The sequence below is a fragment of the Alosa sapidissima genome, chromosome 16 (assembly GCF_018492685.1).
Source record: "Alosa sapidissima isolate fAloSap1 chromosome 16, fAloSap1.pri, whole genome shotgun sequence".
NCBI lineage: Eukaryota > Metazoa > Chordata > Actinopteri > Clupeiformes > Clupeidae > Alosa > Alosa sapidissima.
This window is the reverse complement of record NC_055972.1, coordinates 16,673,726-16,678,797: the sequence shown is the minus strand read 5'-3', so window position 1 is coordinate 16,678,797 and position 5,072 is coordinate 16,673,726. Positions and strand designations below refer to the sequence as shown.

At 41.7% G+C, this 5,072-nt stretch overlaps 1 long non-coding RNA gene across 1 annotated transcript in view; it reads right to left on the bottom strand.

Moving 5' to 3' along the window:
* LOC121685453 overlaps nt 1–846 on the bottom strand; it is a 19,666-nt gene extending 18,820 nt beyond the window's left edge. Inside the window, exon 1 of the long non-coding RNA XR_006023362.1 lies at nt 836–846. This is a non-coding gene — a long non-coding RNA (uncharacterized LOC121685453). The remainder of the gene's footprint in view (nt 1–835) is intronic.
* Between the last annotated feature and the right edge of the window lie 4,226 nt (nt 847–5,072).

The window sequence follows — 5,072 nt, the reverse complement described above, 5'->3', positions numbered from 1 at the left end:
ACTCTCCATCTCCGACAGGATGGAGGACAAAACAGAGAGGGCACTGAAAAAGGAACAGAGGGAGACAGGGAGAGAGAGAGAGAGAGAGGGAGGGAGAGAGGATTTAAAAACTAATTTTGTTAGACCACTATCTAACCTTCTTACGTGATCATACTGATAAACCACATACATGGATCTAGAGCCATCCCCCAAGATTGTGTTCTTCTGAGTCCTCCACATAGCCGACATAGCTAAAGGAAAGAGAAAGAGAGAGAAAAGGAGGGAGAGAGAAAGATAGAAGTAGAATGAAATGAATGAAAGAGGGTGAATACATAATAGAGAGGTCCTAAAAGAAGGAGAGAGAGATAGAGAGAAAGAGAGAGAGTGGGAGAGAGAGAGAGAGATGTAGAATGAAGTGAATGAAAGAGGGTGAATAATAGGTCCTAAAAGAAGGAGAGAGAGGAGAGTGAGAGAGAGAGAAAGAAAGAGAGGCAGTGAGAGGAAAGAGAAGGGAACAGGCGTGCTTTGTTCCCCAATCCCAGGCAGCTGCTAGTAAAGTCGGTCGTGGCTGGAGGGCAGGGGACCGCTGGCCCCGCCACCCGTCTCTGGAGCCTCCGCAGTGGAGACCTGGGGACGGCGAGACACGCACCGCAGCCGTGTCCACCGCAGGCGATGACCAGCAAGGCCACCCCTCGCTTTTTCTCTCTCTGCTCTCTCTTTCTCTCTCTCACTCATTCGCTCTCACTCTGTCCCCATAGAGAGTGCAAAACCACCTCTGTGTCACCCCTCAACAACCACCTTCCTTTCTCTTTTTTCCTCTCCTCTTCCCCGCACACACACACAAATATCCACACACACCGTTTTTTTATATGTCTTGTCATCCTTGTCCATCACAGCCTCTCTGTTTTTGATGTTATTTTTCTTCTTCAAATGTGTCAGTTTAGTTCACATCTGTGCACTGCCTCTTATCTATGACTCACATGCTCTCTCTCTCTCTCTCTGTCATATTTCTCTTTCCCCCTCTACTCATTCACATAAATAAGTTGAACCTAAATCATCCCATTCAGGCACACACATGCTCTTGTTCACACACAAGGGCACACACACACACACACAAGCATCTAAGCGTTGCTATGGTCATAACTGCAGTTATTATGTCCACTTCTCGATTTTTTAGCACTTTCAAGTGACTTCCCTCAAACGGTTTATTGCCGCTAATGGTCTGTTGGAAGCACTTAAGAGCCTGCCTCAGAAGACATTGTGACATTCAGAAAAATAGCTCTGACCACCACAGAGAAAGCTTCAGAATTTCCAATGTGCTGAAGTATGTGTATGTATTTCTAAGGTTTAATAAAACTGAATGAAAGTGACAGTGAGAGAGATGCTTGTGACTGTGTTAATGATTAGTTGTGGTTCACAGAATATAAAGATACTTGACATTAGAAGTGTGAAGATATTTGACATTAAAATGTGATGCATTTTAACTCATCACAACAACCATGCATCTATTCTCTGCATCTAAACACACTCCCATAAGCAGAGCTATTACAGATTATCAGGGCTCGAATTACGTGGGAGCCAGAGGGAGCCGAGCACCCATAGAGTGAGGACTGGCTCCCATAAAGCAACAAAGTCAAAAACCTGAGGGGGGTCTCTCATATCTGAAGGTGTCTGGCATTGTAATTTAATCTTAAACAACAGCTCATTATCCATCCCTGTGCGATCTCTTACCATTAAATACGTTAAATTAAAATACACTACACTACGCTCTTGAACGCAGCATGACACTTCACCACTACACCACTAGACTATATGAGCAAACCGTATCGATTTGACAGCACTCGCAAATCTGAAGAAGTCACCCTGCTTTGATGTGAGTGTTTTGTCTATTTGCATAGGCGTTCATTGGGCTAGCCTACGTGGTTTGATACGTGCTGAAAAGTCCTGTTTGCTTTTGAACTTGCACTTCACCTATTCTATGTTGACTGACAAAGCCATAAATTATGGTCCATAATGCAGCCTACAATGATTGTGTTGTCTGATGATCTAGCTATCCTCTGCCATTCAGAGCTCCGGAAAGTTCCCAGCTATTTTGAAACACCTGTTAGCAATCTCTGATGTCAGAATATTCAATGGCTACCCGACAATATCTCAGTGCAAACTCCAAAATTGTTAGTCTATTAATTTTCCACGGTTCAACACATAAGCCTACTAGATTAGTTTGGCTGGCTTTATTCATTTGTGCCAGTTAGTGCTTTTTCCCCTGTGTATAAGTTACACTACATGCATTATTGTGTTTGACACTGAGGATAGCCTATCTGAGACGGTGGTCTGGTTTAAATGAGATACGTTGTGAAATTGAGAATGGCACAGACTAAATCGCTTAGTCTATTTCTTTGTATTGTGAAATTTGAAGGGGGTCTCAAAGCAGTAGAATTCTTTTTAAATCAGCGCTCTAGCTGCACCCCAAGCACTTCCTGCATTGTGGACCTCATTGAAATTGTTCTCACTTCTAACTTTTTCCTCTCTGGCTCTGATTTTTACCTCCAGGTGTCAGGAACGAGCATGGGAGCCAAAATGGCCCCAAGTTTTGCATCCCTTTATTGTGGACTCCTTGAAAAGGAAATCATCCTGAACCAACTATGCAACCCACATCTACCCTCAATTTCCAACTGGAGGTACATAGATGATATTTTTTTCATTTGGACAGGTTCTGAGGCACAATTGAAACAATTTCATGATTTTAACAACACCAACAGCTGGCATTTGAAATTCACAATGGAATATGACAAGCACAGGATGAACTTTCTAGACATCATTGTGTACAGAGACTCTTACAGACTGGGTTCTAACTTGTACCGCAAAAGCACTGACAGGAATTCTATTCTTCATGGACAATCGTTTCACCCTATTCCACTCAAGAGGAGTCTACCCTTATCTCAGTTTAGTCACGTTCGCCGGATCTGTAGTTCAGACAGTGATTTCCAAGCCCAGGCAGCGGATCTAGAAAAACGTTTTCAACAGAGACAATACAAACATGAATGGATTACACAAGCACGTAGTCGCTTTGAAAATGTGTCGCAAACTGATTGTCTCAGTCACACCAGATCCAGAACATCTGAGTCCAGAGTTAACTGCATTGTCCAATACTCACCTCTTGGTAGAGATTTCGAATCCATCATTAAGAAACATTGGCATATTATTGACTCTGATCCAGCACTTACATTTTTCACCACACCTCCTTGCATTGTGTATAGAGAACACCCAATCTCAAAAACATGTTGGTAAGAGCTCATCTTCCACCATTGACTCCACCACATTTTTTACAGACTATTCCATTTGGAAATTACAGATGTGGTAACTGCCCCCAATGCAACTTCACATATAAAACCAGCACTTTTAATCACCCACGCACAGGAAAACCTCATGACATCAAAGGTGTGATCACCTGCAACACCAAGAATGTCATTTATTTGCTCAAGTGCCCGTGCGGCTTGGCCTATGTTGGTAAAACAACTAGACCACTAAAAACAAGAATCTCAGAACACCGTTCAAATATTCATAACCATGACACCAAAAGCACAGTAGCGGTGCACTTCACACAAACCTCTCACAATGTATCCACTCTCAGATATTGCGGCATTGAACTGGTTAAACAGCCCGTCCGTGCAGGAAATGTTAATTGTCTGTTACTTAAGAGAGAAACATACTGGATTTACACACTGGACACTTTAGCCCCAAAAGGGTTGAATGAAGACTTTGATCTGAGGCCATTCTTGTAAACTTTTGCAAATAATTGTTGTAAATAATTGTGTAAATAATGGATAAATATTGTAGATACTGTGGTAAAGATTTGCTGACTTCATATGATGTGTTATGTCATGTTCCCAGTGTACCTGTCCACTGCTGTGGGATTGATTCACACATAATTGTCCTGAACTGTTGTAACACACCCTAGTGGTATCCTTTACTATCTATCTATCCATTTCTTTATTTTTTTCATCTATTATCACTACATTCTACAGTGGTTGAGGCGCCTTTTTACATTTACATTGATATTTACATTTATATCTGTATTTATATCTGTTCATGATGGAATTGCACTTTAACGTGATTGATCACATGACCTATCATGTGTATATGGAGGTGTGTCTCCCAACTTGTTTCATGTCTGATGAAGGGCTGGGGCCTGAAACGTCACATGTGGTGATATAGCCTAAAAATAAAAAAAACGGCAAGGAGCAGCTTCTGGTGTGCGGACTCAACGTTCTTCTACTTGCTTGTGCCTTCCTGTCCAGCACCCAGTACTCAACTACTTGGATGTGCGTGCTGCACTCTTGAACTCTCATTTCTATTGTGAAATTGAAATGAGATATGGACTATTATGATCAATAATATGTTGAAAATTAATTACAAATTAATCAATTTCTATGAAAAATCTATGTCTGTTGTGTGCGTGTAATGTAAAGCCAAGGCCTACGGTGCGCATATACTGTACTGCGCAAAAGCGCCACTTGCGACCAGGCTATTTCATTGTATCGCCTTGTTAGGCTATGCGCGGGGTGTGCCAACTTTCTATGAGATAGAGAGACCCCCTTAAAGAAAAAAAGATAATTCGAGCCCTGCAGATTATGCCATAATACATACCCAGCATGCAAAAGCTGATGAAATATGTGCAGTATGCTGTACTGAAATATGTGCAGTATGTGATTTGCCTGATCAAAGATTACATAACTTCATTTCAAATGAATGGCCAAAACCAACAGCCTCAGCTGATGGTAGAGAAAAAGAAAAACTGTCAACATACACAATTTTCAAACTTGACATGAATGCAAAATGACTCAGTACATATGGTCCATGTCTTCAGAGTGGCTCCTTGCGTCTCAGACATCCTTGTTGTTGTATTCTTAAATCAAATGGAGACGTATATTTCTTTAGGGAATTTACTTAAACTTCAGCATCACTTACACTGGTAACAGTTCTTTTACTCACGTTCTACACACTCCTTCTCCTATTCCAGATACGCACATTCGTCGATAACACCACTAACAGTGCCACCTACTGGTGGTGGAGCATATGCACAAATGTCATTG